Here is an 18,331-nt window from a genome sequence, read left to right as displayed (position 1 = left end):
CATCTCATTTTCTGACTGCAGCTGCCCACACTGGTCTGGCTGCCGCTGGGGTTTTCCAGCAGGCCAGCATGCTGCCACGTCACTTCAGAGCGTTGGTCATGTGTCCTCTGCGGTTCTTCTGCTCTCCCAGTGTACCCAGGTTGCACCCTCGGCCCATTCATTCGTTTAACCACTATGCGATGATCACCTACTGTGTGCTAGACACTGTTCGAAGCCCCGGAACTACTAAGACAAATGAGGTGCAATTCCTCCCCGAGTAGCTTGCAGCCTGCTGGCGGTGGGGAGAGGGGGGCAGGGTTGGGGGAGAGTGGAGAGTGGTAGACGGTTTATTGTGCAGTTTCTTGGCCGCAGGTGTTAGTCTCTACTATCTCTTTCCTCCGCTTTAGAGCCAGAACCTTTGCGGAAACCTGCCACCCTGAGAGCTTCTTTTTGTCTTTCCATTCATTGTCAGACTTTACAATGTGATGACACCTAGTCATTAAACACAGTGTGGCTCCAGCCTAGACTAGGGCCATCCTGGTAAGATCATGAGTCACTCACCTGCTCTCCTCCCCCACCGAGGAGTCCAGTGCCTTTCCCTGGGTTTCACTTATCTTTTGACTGCAGGTATGTGGTGTTTGACCCAGTAAAACTCCTGTTTTTCTCCATAGATGGTGCCTGCTCTGCCCTGGAAGCCTTGATTTCATACTGATTTTCCTTCTTTCTGAAGAAGAACCCAGTCATTTCCAGGTCAACATGGTCTCTCCTCTCTCATGATCATTCATTTGGCAGGTGTCCTGGTTTCTCTTGTGGCATCCTTCATATTGATGTCTTGTAGTGTTATTTTTGTTGTATCTTAATTTCGCTTTCTATGTAGATCATGTGTGATCCTTGTTCTCAGAGCTAATACCATTTGCAACCCCTTCTTGTTGAATCTGCTAGGACTGGGATTAGATTTTTTCCTTTTCTTTTTAGTTAATTGGGTAGTGTGTCGGGTCTGGCTTGTGAATCCTCAGATCCATTCCTTGCCCTTCCCTGCTCTGCATCACAGGAGGCTGATCTCTGCAGGCTGAATTTCCTAGGATCCTGTGTCAGCTGGTTTCTGGCTGGGTTAGGTCAATGGAAGGCATCATGGTGGGAGAAAGGGAGAAGCCACGGTATTTCTTCTGTCCTTCCCTGAATCCATAGATTCTTCTCTGATGGCAGCTATGGCAGCTCCTCCATGGCTCCAGTCCTCAATGGACAGGCCCACTGTGGTTCCAGCTTCCACAGGGTGATCTGGCTTCTGGCTTCTGCTAACACCACCTCCTCTTTTTGACCCTCCATTCCAGGGATAGTAGTAACTTCCTTCTGCTCCTAATTTCTGAGTTGCCTCACTACCTCTTAGTAGCTACTCAGCATTTTTGTTTTTTGAAAAGTCAGAATACTCCGAGTGCTTTCTGTTTCTTGGTTGGACCATGGCTGGTATGGTTATTCCTTCCTCTTTCTTTTCCTCCCTTCCTTCCTTCTTTCCATCTTTCCTTCTTTCACTCCTTCCTGCCTTCCCTTCTGGAAGTGGTAGAAATCATCAGGAGATTGTTCTGGGGTCTTGTGCCACAAATTGTCTTCCCAGGTGTGACTACTACTCTTTGAATCCTCCATCCTTCTTTGTCTCTCCCAACACCATCAGCAAAACATTAAGGAAACAGATGTCTATGGGTTGTTCCGGGAACCTATCAGTTTTATATTGCTTAGACGAGCACCTATACTTGACACTCTGTAATCCAAATATACAGTTGAAATTTTTGGACACAATCCATTTGTAAATGACCAACTTGCTGGGATAACAACAATCACAAGTCTGCTTTTTGGAGAACTGTTGATTATTAAAATTGGAGAGATTGTTGTGCTCTTCCTGGCTGGGTTCATTTCACCCGGGACTGACATTAAAGGAAGTGTATTGTTCACAGTACAGATACAGGCTCTTCACTGCATCTATCTGTTGGGGATGAACTAGAGCATTAAAGTCAACAAAAAGACAATATTATTTCTTTAAAGGTAACTATCCTTTTGGAAATGGTACTTAATTTTTTTTTTTTTTGCGGTACGCGGGCCTCTCACTGTTGTGGCCTCTCCCGTTGCGGAGCACAGGCTCTGGATGTGCAGGCTCAGCAGCCATGGCTTACGGGCCCAGCCGCTCTGCGGCATGTGGGATCTTCCCAGACCGGGGCACGAACCCGTGTCCCCTGCATCGGCAGGCGGACTCTCAACCACTGCGCCACCAGGGAAGTCCCTTAATTTTTTTTTAATGTCACTGAATTGCTACTGTCATCAGTAGCGGATCTGACCTCTGGGACCTCCTCTCCTCCATACTAGTAGTCATTCCTGTGAAATGCCACCTCCTTGATTGTATTGAGTTGTGATGAGTTACATTGCATCACTCAAAGAGTAGGTGAGAAATGAAACAAACATTACAGATACCATACTTTTATTCAGGTAGAAGAGTTGGTATTATGTTTTCTTCTGAGTATTGATTATTCTCCAACTCATGGCAATTTCTACGTCTGTCTTTGAAAAGAAATAAAGCAACATAATGAGAGGGAAATGATAAGTTGTAAATGTTGATCCCTTCATAGACATTGGGATGGATTACATTCTGACATATTTGTCATAAATACGGATATGGAAGACTGCCCATTGCAAGAGTCACCCATGTGTCTGCCAAAACAAATGTAAGCACTATTTAAGATGTCTGTCTTTAGAAAGTACAGAAACATACCAGTTTTTAAAAATTGAGTTTTAAAGATTATAATCAAACCCTCTGATTTATTCTTCCTATCCCGCCAAAAGGGAATCATTTCTTACACAGTTGTCCTAGCATTTAGGGCTTGGAAGAGACATGACATTTACTGTGCTATGCTGAGGTAAGACCAACGGGAGAGGGTATAATGTTGCCTAGGGGTTTTATTAAAGAAGTTGCGTAGCTTGGAAAGTGAGCCAGAAATCCACACTCCAAGGTAATTTCATAATGATCACAGCAGGAATTTTTGTGGTAATTTTGCATAGATAACTTTCATACCTAATTTTCAGTGCTTCTGCACATGTGGTCCACATGTTTATCCCAAAGTGGTTTTTTGCCTCCAGCTGGAACATGCTCAGAAGGGACCTGTGACATTTTCACATTCACAAGCTAAAAGGACCTGTATCTATTCCTCAGTGTCCCTTTACTTCTGTGTCATTTTCTGTTCTGTTGCCATTTCACAGGAATAGGTTGAAAGGTGCCCTTAAGGTGATCTTCATGGCTCCCAGTCAAGTGCAGAAAGCCAATGTAAAGACAGAGGCCAATTGTTGGAAAAGGTCATTGCTGCCTTCATCAGCTGACACATGAACCAAGGAACAGGTACCATATCAATGAAAAAAAAAGCCACGGGCAAAATCAGCCCGCTGCATCTTCAGTTCCGTATCCTGGGCAGGCTGGAGACCAGTCTTCCTTCTAATGAGAGAGATGGAGATAGTATTTGCTTTGGCTGGAGTAGGCTTTTTCTAAAAAAAAACAAAAAACGAAAAAACCCCAGGATAAAAATAGGTGGAACAGGAAGGCACGCATGCCTTATTGAAGGAAAGTATGCTGGTTGCTGAAATTTAGGGCTTTGTTTTTAAAGACTAACTTATCTTAATGGAAATACTACTCTTAGAGAGGTAATGAGGTCAGAGTCAACTGCAGTTACTGTGCATGCAGCCCTTGAGGGTAAACCATCCAATAATGATGGGCTGTGAGGTTGCTGAGCTTTGCTGAGCCTGTTCTAGACTCGTACTATTACCAGATGTCTCTAGATCCCAGCTGCAGCCCACCCTCTTACTCATACCTCCATAGAGTCCCCTAGTGTAACTGAGATCACAGAGATGCCCACCGGCGCTTCTTTGACCAAGCAGGCTTCACTAAAGATCTTTGGAAGGACTGGTTGCTCGGGGTTTTTTCTATTGCATTATAGATTTCAGTGAGAGGAAGTGTACATGAGCCAGCAAATTGGAGCCAAGCAGCAGATGTAATTTAAAACATTCGTAAAACAAACAAACCCACTACACACACACACACACACACACACACACCCCACACACACACACAGACGTGTGTGTTTAAATATGTAGAAAGACTTAGCCCTCTAGACAACTGGAGTTTGCGACTGAAAAATGATATGTGTGTGAGGATTTGGGGGGTGACATTCTATTTAGTTCTTCTTTGAGCGACTTTAATTTTCCACTGTTCAAAAAGAAGATCTATGTGTTTTGTAACAGCACGCACCCTTCACAGTACTAGCACAGCACTTGCTCATCCTTTTGCAAGAAGAGTGTTTATCATTAATAATTAGCTAAGTTAGATGATTTCGCTACCTGGGTTTTGGCCCTGGTTCTGCCAGCAGGCAGTGGCTCTGTAAGCTTGTCCAGATTGCTTAACCTTTCTTGACCTTGATTTCCTGCTCTACAACGTAGGGGATTAAAGTAGATCGGTGATTCTCAAACTGTTGGCCCCAGCCCATTAGTGAATCATGAAATCAATCTAGTGAGTTGTGATCAGAATTAAAAAATATATATATATATATAATAGCATAGAAAATATTAGGGTGCATTGCATGTCATATGACTAAATATTGTTTCCAGAAAAGCTTTTTAGTTAAACTTATGTTTATATAGTTATGTGTGTACACATAAACTATAGTTTATATAAACTATATAAACCTATGTTTATATAGTTATGTGTGTACAACGTTGCAATGAGAGGTGCAATGCTTCACCTCTTACTATGAGGTGAAGTCGAAGAAGTTTGAAAACACTGAGATAGATTATCTCTAGGGTTAAAACCTAAGATTCCCTGAAACAGGCACTCCTGGTCATACTAGTATGCATACTAGTATATATCAAAGTGCTTCAAGCTTGGTTGAGAAAATGGGACTAGAAGAGCTTGTGCAGCTCTCCCCTTGGTCGGGGTAAGCCTTTAGCCTACTGAGAAGAGGACTCTCCAGAGAGAGTACACGTTGGTGGCTATCACCATTACTGGCCAAGATCAAGGAGAAAAGCAAGCAGTATTCCAAGGCATCCAGACCGTGTTGTCAGGATATTGTTGAGATCCCAGTAGGAAATGCCTCTCAGCCCCTTCTCACGCCTCTCTTCATTCCCTCTCCGCGTTCCGAAGAGTGTGCAGGAGGGAGAATAGATCAAGGGTATTTTTAGACAGTCTCAGGCACAAGAGAAAAGCACCGTTCCATTTTTCCCTCTTGTTTTCGTGGAACGCCCAAGATAGAAGACCAGGTCCAAAACAGTGAGAGGTCACTGAATAGCTGACAACCAGCAGGGCACACACTTGAAAATCATGTCTTGTCTCTAAAAAAATCTCTTTCATGCAAAATGTTGACCGGGTTCCATTTATTCTGGAAGACATTCGGTCTTTACAGGAAAACTTTCACTATTGTTAACAAGATAGTGTTATATCTCGCAATTGAACTAAGCAATGAAAAATATTGTTGTTGACGGATCCCTCTCCTATTTTGTGGTGGAAGTGTGGGCACAGGAATAGGGAAGATGAGTGTCGTCTCTGCCCTAATTTTTCTCCGGAACTTTATAAAAATACATAGTTGGTGTTATCCCATCTTTCTCTGACTCTCCCAGAGGAATGGGTGTCTTTTTCTAATTCATACAAAGGTGCCCTATGGGCTAGCAGTGATCCTGGATGTAAATTATTGATCTCAAAACACTGTGATAGGTGCTCTAGAGAGATTTGTGAAAGTGTTACTGAAGCATAAAGGAGAAAGCAACGGAATGGTGCCTGGTAATTCAAAAGAAAGTTGGAATTCCAGGCGGGAAGAGCAGGACACTGGAGCAGCTGTGTTCTGCCTCGTGTGAAAGGCTTTCCTCCACTGGTTGGAGTGTTGATGTCATTGAATCTTGCAATCAAAACCCCATCAGTGGGTAGAAATAAGCCTGAGGATCAGTGCCAGCTCCAATAGTGCAACTCATACTTAATATGCAAAATTGAATCCAGAGCAGAGTTATCCCTGCTGTATAGGTTAGTAAATTTGAATGCAGCTACATTTATAATGCCCTTATCAGCTTTTGATTTAACAAGAGATTCCTTGATCCTGAGTACATCAAACACTGTAGTGTGGCATTGACAGTGTATGGAGAAATAAAATTATAAGAGGTGAATCATTCTGGAAACTTAAATGAGGTTGTAACATATTCTTCTTCCTTTCCCTCTTCTTTCATTTTTTTAGAGAAACAAGCTTTCTGACTAGTTCTGAACCTTTTAGAAAGTACCGTATGATTCTGTAGCCAATAGTTTAAAGGATATTGCTTAAAAAGTCACATGTACTCTTCATATGATCTTTGGTGAAAGTGACTTTTCTCCAGAAAGATAATCAAATTACTTTAAGAGGTATATCTGGTTGTTGGTGGTTGAGGTATTCAAAGAAAGAAAAACTCATTGTTTGATAATATTACTCCATATTCTCTGTTTTACATAACAATGCTTCACATATTTGTCTAAAGATTATTTCTTTAAAAAATAAAAAAATCCCCGCAAAGAAAGTCAGGCTACACTATATGTCTGAAAGCAAAAGTCCCTTTTTTCCCTGCTTTATTGAGGGATGGGTTCAGAACGTCCTTGACAGTTTTAACACCCATTGGGTAATTCTATAACCCTTTGCCAGATATTCATCACACTGTTACATGAAAAAGTACTGGAAAAGTTGTTTTATGTAAGTTTGTTCTTCACTGTCTTCATTTATATCATCCAATCTAGCCACATTTATTCATTCATTCAACAGACATTTATAGATTGCCTACAATATGTGTGTATTGGCCTCTGGGGACACAGCAATAAAAGACAAGTCCCCACCCTCAGGCGGCTTACAGTTTTGGGAGAGTGGGGAGGAAAAACATTGAGTAAACATATATTGTTAGATGATCAGAAGAAAGGTAAGAGAGGTGGGGAGCCCGAGTGTGGAGGTGGGTATGTTATTTCATAGAGTTCCAGGCATTCTTCCAGAAGGGTGGCTATATCATTATTTTATCACTAAAGGAGAAGAAAAGCTCTTTGGAGCAGAGAGAAACAGAGAAGAGGAAAGTTATAAAGGCCAGGAAAAGGGCGCTTGTCCAGACCTCTTAGCCCCAACGGAAATCTGAACAGGAAATGAGGTATCCAGTAGCCTGAAAATCAGCGGAGAGGGTTCTAAGACCTTAGAATTGGCGTCTCCTTTTACAAGTCTGTGCTCTATGGCTTTCCTGAGTCCTTGGGGTTTCTGAGGTCTCCCAGAAAGAAGGGCTTCTAGAAAAACAGTCTCTCTTATGTTAGAGCAGGAGGAACTGAATTGAGGGGAGGGAACAAAACAAGAGTAACGAACTGGGGTGCCCGGTAGGGGTCACCATGCTTTGTAGGATTGCAAGCAACTGAAGATAAGACTCTGCAAGATACCCCAGCTAAGAGAACTGATCCCCCAAATCTCTCTTCCCTTGAAAAGAAAACTCCTGAGAACCTGGAGAAAAGGAAGAACAATTCTATTAGGAATGTACTATATTTCCACAGACACAAAATTGAGAGATTTAAAGAGAGGTTGAGGGTACTTGTATGTGTGGTTTTGGTCAGGGTGGGAGGTTGATCTTCAAAAGGTGCTGTTAAGGGGGCTTATATTAGGAAGCACATGGTAGATTCCACTTTATAAGATCAGCATCTGAGGGGTAACATCCATACTGATTATGAAGTTTAAAGACTAGAGGCTCAGTTTTTTCTGACTATGGTGTTAGAAAAGTTAAATCGTTTGAGATTTGTAACAGAATTTCCCAGTGATTTGTAAACGCAAGATAACACCTGACGCCATTTGATCAAAGTTGTTTGAATTTAGGGGGAACTTTTGCCCTTCAATTTGGCTCTGCTTTCAGACCTTGGAAGCGAGGATTCTTTGTGTGCAAATAGAAAGTTAAGTGATTCACAGTCTAGTCCAGCTTCTCTACTTCCTCTACCTTGGAAATAATTATCTCTACTGAATATTTAGTTCAGAGCACTTCATTTTGCAAAGACTCTTTAGGAACGATCTTTCCCACTAATAGGTCTGTTTCAGGAGAGTCAGCAAGCAACAAGCAGGTCTGAGCTGCTTTCAGGAATAAATCGTCTCTTACAATCTCCTGTTCAATTTAACTAAGCAAACATATGGAATAAGAGACTTGCTGGGCAGGATTTTGAGCTGTGTTTCCATCTACTTTAAATTCCCCTTCTCCTTGAACTGTGATTCTTGTGTACAAATAAACTCCTCACTGGAAATTTGGCGGTGGCTGCGAAGTCTGGGCTGCACGCTACACACTTTACTCATGCTGTCTGAGTCACTTGTTCACTGCCGTTACGTAAGCTGTACAAATGACGGCCACCCTTGGGGGCTTAGCTTTGGTGCTTGACCCTCTGTGGAAGCAGCCCTGGTCAGCAAGAAGGTTCCCGGGTGGGCAGATCTCTTTGGCTTTATGAGGGACACTGACGTCAGCTCCTCTTTTTCCTCTGATAGGTGACATCATCTCTAATGTGACACAGACCTAACTATTAAAATTTCCTAACTTCTTGGTTGAAAGTAGCTAAAAATGACTTCTTACCATGGAGAAAGAATCCTCTATGAAACACTGTATCAGACATCAACTACTGGATAAAGTTTATCTAATTTTCTTGTTTCTCTTTCTTCCCCCTCATTTTTGATCTACTGTACTGAGCTTTCCCTCAAGTTTATAAACCTGATTTGAATGGAATTTGTGCTTCTGATTTGACCTCAGGATCAGATTGCCTGCATAATATTCCTTCCATAAATAACCTGTAGACAGGGCTTTATGTCTCTTTCTCTCGCTTTCTCTACACATATTCTACAATATGCTAATATATATGTATATTACAGATACATATATGTACAATATATGTATTGGGTTGACCAAAAAGTTCATTTGAGTTTTTCCCTAAGAGCTTATGGAAAAACCCGAATGAACTTTTTGGCCAAGCCAATATATGTGTATATATACAATATAGTATAATATTTACATACATATACATATATTCTGGTTTAAATTCTGTACAACATTGTTTGTAACCAAACAATAGTCCCGTACACATTTTCTAATGCCTACTTTAATGTCTTTAACAGTGGTGTACTTGAATTTTAATATTAGTCAATCTCTGTGTATTTTAATTAAATACCTTAAAATAGGTTGAAACCATAATTAATTGCCATTTTTGTAGGTCAAAAAGGGACAAATACTGGCAATTTGATATGGAAAAACCTAGTATAATATCTACTCATTCCACAAATACCCAAGTGCCTAAAGTGTGCATTCCGCCAGTTGCCATGGGAGATGGAAAATGAGAATGAGAGGCTCCTCCTTGGAGCCTCTAGTCTATACACCACAACTTGAGTACTAGGTAGAAAGTGATTTGTTCTTTAGGAGGGGAAGAGCAGCACACTGTCTTGGAGGAATGGACCATGCTTTCAATGGTAATTCCCTACATCCCTGCAGTACCTGGAAGTCCACAGAATCCCATGACAAAGCCCCATTTTCAAGAATCTTTGGTGCCCCAAAGCCTCCTAAGTCAAGTTCAGAGCCCTTAGTCTGGCATTCAAATCAAACGCCTGACAAATCAAACTACCTGACATTATTCCCTTCCCCTTATGTTTGTACCTCTGCTCTCCTATCTGTTTCTGCTATTCCTGCCTCCTGGAAGGTTCTCTCCTCTCACTTGAGACGCAAAAGGTGTGGGCGCTAGACGTATATCGTCTGGGTTCAAATCCCAGGTCTCAACTTCTTAGCTGGGCAACCTCTGACACGCTGTTTGATCCTGGGTACCTCAGTGTACTCTCCTGCAGAAGAGGGGTAATAGTGAAGCCTCATTGGACTGTGTATGCTGCATCATTTATTATATGCAAAGCACTAGGGCAGAGCCGGATGCAGAGTAAGCACTCGTTAAATGTTTATTATTATAATTTCTGCATGTCCAAATCTCACTCATTTTGTTTTCTTTTTAAAATTTTATTTATTAAACTATAGTTGATTTACAATATTGTGTTAGTTTCAGGTGTACAGCTTCAGATTCTTTTCCATGATAGGTTATTATAAGATACTGAATATAGTTCCCTGTGCTATATGGTAGGACCTTGTTGTTTATCTATTTTATATATAGTGTTTGTCTATTAATCCCATACTTCTAATTTATCCCTCCCCTCCCCTTTCCCCTTTGGTAATCATAAGTTTGTTTTCTATGTCTGTGAGTCTGTTTCTATTTTGTAAATAAGTTCATTTATATCATTTCTTTAGATTCCACATAGAAGTGATATCAAATGATACTTGTCTTTCTCTGCCTGACATACTTCACCTAGTATGATAATCTCGAGGTCTGTCCATGTTGCTGCAAACGGCAATATTTCATTCTTTTTTATGGCTGTCACTTATTTATTTATTTTTGGCTGGTTGGGTCTTCGTTGCTTCGCGCAGGCTTTTCTCTAGTTGCAGCGAGCTGGGGCTACTCTTTGATGCAGTGCGTGGGCTTCTCCTTGTGGTGGCTTCTCTTGTTGCGGAGCACGGGCTCTAGGCGCGCAGGCTTCAGTAGATGTGGCTCGCAGGCTCTAGAGCACAGGTTCAGTAGTTGTGGTGCACAGGCTTAGTTGCTCTGCAGCATGTGGGATCTTCCCAAACCAGGGCTCGATCCCACGTTCCCTGCTTTGGCAGGCAGATTCTTAACCACTGCACCACCAGGGAAACCCGAAAAGCAGCTATTCTGGTTGTCTTTAAATCCCCTCCCAAGTCTAGTACAATGCTTTGCACATAATAGACACATTTATTAAAGGAATGGGCAAAGTTGTGCTCTAGGAAGATAACTGTACGTAGGATGGGTTATAGAGACCAGCTAAGGCTACGGTAATAGACCTGATGTTGTTTCATTGACCCTTTCAATACTCTGTTGATGGTGAGAATGAAGAAATAAAAACCTTACAAAAGTTAAATCCTTCTATTGCTCTCCCCACTCCCTCCGACTATAAAGTTCTGCAGTAATTCCCTGTATCTTGAATTTATCCAAGATAGTCCTCCACTGAGAAGTTAAAAGTAGTCTTAAGTGGAAGAACTCTTGCCTCTCATTTATTTAACTGATTTTAAAAAATAGCTTGCAATAATGTTGCAAAGAGAGTTGTACTCTATATTGCCATTAATAATGCATAGTAATGTTATGTTACACATCAAAGGAGAATTAAGGTAGCAGATGGAATTAAGGTTGCTAATGAGCTGACCTTAAAATAGGGAAATTATCCTGGGTTACCCGGCTGGGCTCCATGTAATCACAAGGGTTCTTAAATGTAGAAGAGGGAGACAGAAAAGTCAGTGTGGGAGTGATACAGTCTGAAAAAGACTCCACCAGACGTTGCTGGCTTTAAAGAATAAGGAAGGGGACCATAGCCAAGAAATGCAGGCAGCCTCTAGAAGCTGGAAAAGGCAAGAAGACAAATTCTCCCTTAGAGTCTCCAGAAAGGGCCACCACCCTGTTGACATCTTGATTTTAGCCCTAGGTGATAGATAGAATAATGGCTCCAAAGTTGTCCCCATCCTAACCTCTGGAACCTGTGAATCTGTTACCTTACATGGCAGCAGGAACTTTTCAGATGATTAAGAATCTTGAGATGGAGAGAATATCCTGGATTATCCAGGTGGGCCCAGGGTAATCACAAAGATCCTTTTCAAAAGGAGGCAGGAGGGTGAGAGTCTACCGAGAGATGTGACGACAAAAGCAGAGATTGGAGTGCTGTGCTCTGAAGATGGAGGAAGGGGCCACCAGACAAGGAATGCAGGCAGCCTCTAGAAAAGGCAAGCAGACAGATTCTCCCCTTGAGCCTCCACAGGGGAGATTTTGGCCCAGTGAAAGCCATTTGGGGACTATCTCCAGAACTGTAAGATAATACCTCTGTGTTGTCTTAAGCCACCGAGTTTGTGGTAACTTGTTACAGCAGCCATAGAAAACTAATATACTTAGTTTACAGCTGATCACAGCCACATGGCTAGTTAGTGATAGACAGAGATTTGTGTGGTGTGCTCCAAGGACAAAGAACAAGATAAACTCAAAGGGCCAATATTGCTGGGACAAACAGTTACAGGACTCCTATCGCTCTGTCACGATGTGACCATTGCAATGAACCAGAGCCCCCCTCCCAAGCAGCGTGCCCTGTCCCTTTCCCATCCCATATAAGGAAAGACATTTGCCCTGTTTTTCTCCCGCTCAGCACACTGAAAGTATATATACTCTGCCCAGTCAGCAGATGTCTTGCAGGTTCCCTGGCTATTAAAAACAGACAAGCAACCCAAGCTCACTGTCGACCTTCCCTGGCTACCAGGAAGTCGGCCCACAGAAAGGTTCTTGCAGTGACCCTTCTCTTTAATAAACTCTATCTTCTGCCTTGTGTCTGGAAATTCTTTTCCAACCCACACTTGGACCACAACAATTTGAACTCAAGCCATCTGGCTCCTTTACCATGATGAGATATACATAGATAGAGATTTAAACAGTACATGCATTTCAATAAATGCAAATCTTTGATATTATTTTAATATCCATTCAACACCACCATATTAAATAGTTGTGTCCCACTGAATAAATACCATATTTTATCTAATACATCCCCTATTATTGGATACTTACATTGTTTCTAATGTTTCAGTATTCTAAAATTGGCAATGATAAACATCTTTCCAGTGATATTAATAATTTCTTTAGGAAAAACTCTTAGAAATGCTAGGTCAAAAGAAGTGCATTTTAAAAAATGGCCAAATTACCCTCATAAGATTGCACTGGAATATAATTTAAAAGAAAGTAAAATACACAGCTAAGAGCAGGAACGTATCTATCTTCTGTTTCTGCAACACTTCTGGTATTAGTCTATTTTTCTTATCCGTGAAATAAGAAAAATATTTTATTTTTGTTTTTGAAGGTTTTAACTATAATATATATATATATATCTTTTTTTTTTTTCTCTGTAGAATCTTTGGTATTAGAGCTAGAGAGTATTTAGAGGTCATTTAGTATAACCCTTTAATTTGTAAAGTCCCTGAGGCTCAGAGAAGTGAAAAGATTAGAAAGGCATCCCCAGTGGGCCATGTCTGGCCAGAACCCACTGGCCTGACTCTACGCCCAGCATCTTTCCACATCTGCTGCAAATGTCATGAGGATGGCCCCTAAGTTGGTACAATTATTTTTTTTTTCTTCAAATCATGCCAGAAATCTCTTGTCCTCATTAATCAAAAGCATATTTTAGGGGCTGTAGATTAATAATGATCCGTATATCCAGTATTAAAAGATGAACTCTAGTCCTTTCCTGGAGTGAGCCTGTTTTTATTTTCTCATTGTGAAATTTGGTAGGATCGAGGCAGACAATAACTTCCCCTTCTCCAATGTCTTACCGTAGGAGTTCTTAGAGTGGATAATCGGACGTTTCCATCACATTTTTGCCTAAGAACATAACTTTCTAACTTGGTTCGCATGTCACCCAACAGCACTGTTACTCTGTCCTGGAATTTGATGTACACAACGGTATGCAAATTCCTTCCTTCTCTCTGAAGCAAACAATGAAATAGGAAAACACACTGCCATTTTCTGACTGATCTCAATCGCTGAGGGTGGACCCCACATGTTACATCAGCAGGCCGGCTCCATTACACTGCCCTGCGCTGTGCTCGAGCTACTGAAATATTGATTTTTACAGAGCCGGCGCGCACACACTGAAAAATCAATATTCCAGTGCACACAACAGAGCAAGCGGCAGAGCCGGGACCAACTCCGAGGCCCAGCAAGCACTGCCGGCAGGCCTTGGCCGAGGACGGGAGGCCGGTGGGGGGGGGGCGATGCTGGACGAGACAATGCCAGGGGAGAGGCCCCTGCAAACCTGGGAAGGGTCAGATAAACCAAGTGTGCAGAGCAAAGAGAAAGGAGAGTGGAAAAGATCCTTGAGGATAAAACAGTTGGAAGGAGCAATGATTTATCTTTCCATGGGGGAAATGGGGAGAAGGAGAGAGTAAATTAAGAAGAGAGGATGGGAAGAATTTTACAGGTAAGAATCTTCCCATGAAAATGTATCTTTTGCTTTTCTGTATCATTCGGTCAGACTTATGATAGAAACATGATAAAGATGATACAGATATTTTATTATAGGAAGGAAAAAATAACTAGGCCAATTGTGAGAAAGATTTATATTTTTAAAAATGCAGCCCCTTTCCTTTTCCTTGGTGACTAAAAGCTGGCAGATCTTACAATAACCATCAGAGTCAGCATTTATAATATGGGCTCTACCTTTGCGTTGCTGTTACTTTCTTTTCCTTGGGGAAGGGGGAGGGAAGGAAGAGGTCCTGGTCATGTGGGCCATTCATCGATTCCCTTTCTTTCTAGAAAAGCACCTTTCTTGGCATGCTTGGGGAACCACGTTAAGAATTGATTCCATTTACGTGCCCCGTGACTTCTCACGAAATTCTGAGTTCCTCAAGTCACAACTCCACCCAGATGTAGAGAGGAGAACGCGTCCTGTGTTCCACCCTCGGCTGCCCAGTACTCAGCAGAGGACGGGGTGGAGATGGACCGGCCTTTCGGTTAGTCCTTGTAGACGTGTTAAAAAAAAAAAAAAAATCAGGAGTGGTACTTTTACTTTTAGTATTTTGGCCTCTTTTTTATTGGGGGTGGGGTGGAAGGCAATTAAAAGGGAGTACTTTTAACCCCGATGAATTCTTGATTTTGCTTTGTCCTAGAATTCTCTTACCGGGAATCTCGCTATTAGTTCTCTCAACTCCCTGCCAAAGGAGGAAACTGCCCTCCCCGAGGTTTCCATTTCGTTCTCTGCCCTGCAGGCAGCCTCGCTGCCTCCTCTTTCCCGGCCCAGGAGACATGAGGCCCAACAAGGCTCGGGTCTGGTGGAAGGGACTCCGGAGGAAGCCGGCAGTGAGGGGCACCTTACAAAACCCGGCTCCTCAGGCCCTGCGGGGCGGGCCGGGGACGAGGTTCTGCAGACTCACTAGAGGTAGAAAGGGTAGGGGGTCCGGGGTGGAGTGGGGTGGCAAGGGGGGCGGGCCGGGACGCCGAGCCAGGTGGGCACCTGGAGCACCCCGCCCCTCCCGGCCCCTCCCCCGGTCCGGCCGGCGAGCCGAGGCCCCGCCCCCGCCCCGCGCGCCCCCGCCCACTCCCGCCTCCGCCCCGCCCCCAGCCCCGCGCGGCAGCTCTATTTGCATAAGGAGGTGGCTCCAGGGCCTGCCCGGGGCGCACGTGACCCCGGGGAGGCGGAGGGAACCTGCTGACTTGACACGAGCCGCTGTGCGGCTCCCCTTGGCGCGGAATAGCGAGAGCAGCCGTGACCTCCGACCCCGCCCGCCGGCAGCCAATAAGAGCGCAGGTCGTCTCCAAACCCAAAATTTCCACGTCGGCAAAAGTCAAGATGGAAGGGAGCGGAGCGGAGCGCGAGGGGGGGAGCCCGCCCCGGAATGCCTGGCTGCCGGTGCTGGAGGGGCAGGCTGGGGAGCTTGCGGCGGGCGCAGGAGGGGCCACGCGGGAGGGCGCCCCGGCCCTGGGAGACCGGAGCCCGACCACCCGCCCCCAGTCCCCGGCGCCTCTGGGCACCCCGCACTTCGGCAGCCGCCTGTGCACCCCACTGCCCCTCCGGCCCTAAGTCTCGGGGGTCGTAGGGTAGGGGACGGTGGCGAGCGGTTGGGGGGGAAGGTGGGGAAGACACTTTCCAGACCTGTTGCACGGGTGCAACAGCTGTTCAGGTGCGGTAGGTAGGGGGAGTGGGCTGTCGGAGTTGGGAGGGAGGATGGCCGCAGAGACTGCAGGGGCAGGGGGTACAGGGCGGGGGCTCAGAACGGAGGGGTGGTGTTGGGAGCTGGGTGCAAGGGGGAAGGTTGTGTGCATACGGGGTCCGCGAGGAGCTCGCTGCCTACTGGGGCAGGGAGAATCCCACAGAGTGGGTGGGTGGAGTGGAGGGGAGAGGACTGCATAGACTCGAGTTCTGGGGCTGGGCGCGGGCTGCGGGAAAACCGGGAATAGAGTGTTGGGAATGGCTGGGGGAAGGGGAGCCGCTGTGGAGGCCCCGCACCACCTTGCTTTCCTGCGCGGTCCCGTCCGCGGGGTATTTCCCGGGCCTGTGTTCATCTCCCCCCACACCCCCCCCCAACTCTTCCAGCTCCGAGAATTCGTCTTCGTGCAGCCTCCCTCCCCCACCAGCTTTCCAGATGGGAAGGTAAAAAGTTGCCACAAGTTAGATGGAGTGAGTTAGCTGCTTGCAAAAGTTTAAATAGCAGGACCGAGGAGGAGGTGGGGTTCGATCGGGAATAGGTTCTAATCTGGGATGGGTTGGAAGGCAGGGGGAGGGTGTGTGATTGCTGCAGCCAGCTTGCTGTGACATTGCGACCAGAATTTGTCGTACCGGGCTGTTAAAACACCATTTCTGTTGGGCATTTGCTCCTGCTGACTGCGGCAGTAACTTTCCATAATTAATGACCCGTTCCATTATCTGTCGCATCCTGAGCTAAATTGCTTTTAACAAGTTATTCTTCTTTGTCTTAGCTGGGGGTAGGGGGGAGCACACCTGCAGGAAGAAACTTCTGGAGGAAGACGGGCTGTTTGGTCTTTTGAGGCAAAGTTCTGAGACACTCCGACTCTGAATATGATAGAAGTCAGTGCACTACAGAACTTTGTCTCTAGAGACTGTGATCGCCGCCGCCACCACCACCACCCGCCGCGAGGGCGTCCGCCGACACCCGACGGGCTAGACGGGTAGCCCTGGTGGCCACGTCGCAGCGCGTTTCCCTTGGGGGAGGGGCGACACCAGAGGGGGGTGTCCAAGTACTGCTCGGGGAACGTGGCCAACTCCCTTGAAGCTGGTGGGTTAAACCAAAATCCGAATTTCCCTTCGTTCATCTTGCCCTGGTGGACTTCTGACTGCAGAGTTCTTGGTTTTAAAAAAAAAAAAGGTTTGGGCTTTTCAAGGTTATTTAAAAGGTGCTCAAAAGATGGACTTCACTTACTGAGCGAGGAGAGGAGAGCCACAGGTTTATAACTGGGTCTGTGGGTGCGCAGTGACTTACAGGAATTTAAACTCTCTACCCTTGAAGAAGAAAATGTATTTGTACAAAAGCTGCGGATAATGGTCCTTTTACTCAAGTGACCTGTCAGATAAATGAGATCCTGCAAGGATTGAGTTTGGCGATCTATTCTCAATTCTGTTTCCGATTCAGGTCCAATTCACTTTTATTTTTTAAAATAGGTTTTATTAATGGAAAGGAAGCACTTTTTTCAAGAAAGAATTTTGAAGGGCAGCTGGGTGGGGGGCAAGTGGGGGAAATATTTACTCGTTGGGGCTGTAGAGACACTTTGCACTGGAGACACTGCTCTTCTCATTACTGGAATGTGGGCTTTGGTTTGGGGAGTTCCTATCAATAGCGTGCCCTTTGCAATGGGCCACTGGTTTCTAGTCCTGTTCCATTGACACTGCCCTATTTTGATTTTATGAGCTTTTGGCTGGAGAGCTGATTGCTCCAAAGAATTACAAAAACTATATTAACAAAGTCATTTATCTAACAAATATGCTTGACGTGCTTGCTGGGTGCCGGGCACAGGGTGGTGAGTAAAAAGGAAACGGTTCCTGTGCCTTGTTGCTGACAGTCAAGTGAAGGAGGGACTCACTTTTGATGTAGGATTCTCCAGAAGCCTGGGGGGTTGCCTGTTTGTGTCTCTGAGAGGTCCTTGATTTTATAAAAGCCACCATCTTTTTACCTGTGTGTATTCCATCAGGAGAGGGTGATAATGGAGGGAGGATCAGTGGGGGTTGGGGGGTGGGAAGTATTCAGTTGCTTGGTATCAGAGCTTAATGGTAGGACTTAGTACTTGCTTTTCACAGGAATGATGTGTCCTGATCCTAAGACATCCTGGATTCTCTTTTACATGGCTCTTACCCATCCTCTCACCCACCTTTCCATCATCAGTGACCGTTTTACTTCAGTTTCTCAATCCTTTACCCAAAAGATGGCTGAATTATATCTGTGCAGTAAAATAAATTGTTTCGAACTCATGTACTTGTATTCATTTGAGATGTAAGATGTGCTTACTTGTAAAAAGGATTCTTGCCCCTGTTTTTGTGTCTGAATATGTCCACGAGATATTCTGAAAGTACTAACCTCCAACAAAACTTAAACCAACCTTGCAGGAGAATGCAGGTGGCTCTTTGAGGGTGGGGTTGTGAAGTGGTTGACTGGGAGAGCAGTCATCCTAGCAAAGAGATGAATGAGATCAGGGTCTCCCCTCCAAAGAAGTGTAAGGTTTGGAGTCCCCTGATGGGAT

The 18,331-nt window shown here is 44.5% G+C and overlaps 1 long non-coding RNA gene across 1 annotated transcript in view; it reads right to left on the bottom strand.

The window, feature by feature from the left end:
* Positions 1–2,478: 2,478 nt before the first annotated feature.
* Positions 2,479–18,331, bottom strand: part of LOC137228600 (uncharacterized) — a 30,295-nt gene continuing 14,442 nt past the window's right edge. The window contains exons 2-3 of the long non-coding RNA XR_010945315.1: positions 3,038–3,451; positions 2,479–2,526 (exon numbers count right to left, since the gene is read on the bottom strand). This is a non-coding gene — a long non-coding RNA (uncharacterized lncRNA). The remainder of the gene's footprint in view (positions 2,527–3,037; positions 3,452–18,331) is intronic.

Source organism: Pseudorca crassidens, chromosome 8 (genome assembly GCF_039906515.1).
Source record: "Pseudorca crassidens isolate mPseCra1 chromosome 8, mPseCra1.hap1, whole genome shotgun sequence".
NCBI lineage: Eukaryota > Metazoa > Chordata > Mammalia > Artiodactyla > Delphinidae > Pseudorca > Pseudorca crassidens.
The sequence above is the reverse complement of the archived record's forward strand: the minus strand, read 5'-3'. Positions and strand labels throughout refer to the sequence as shown.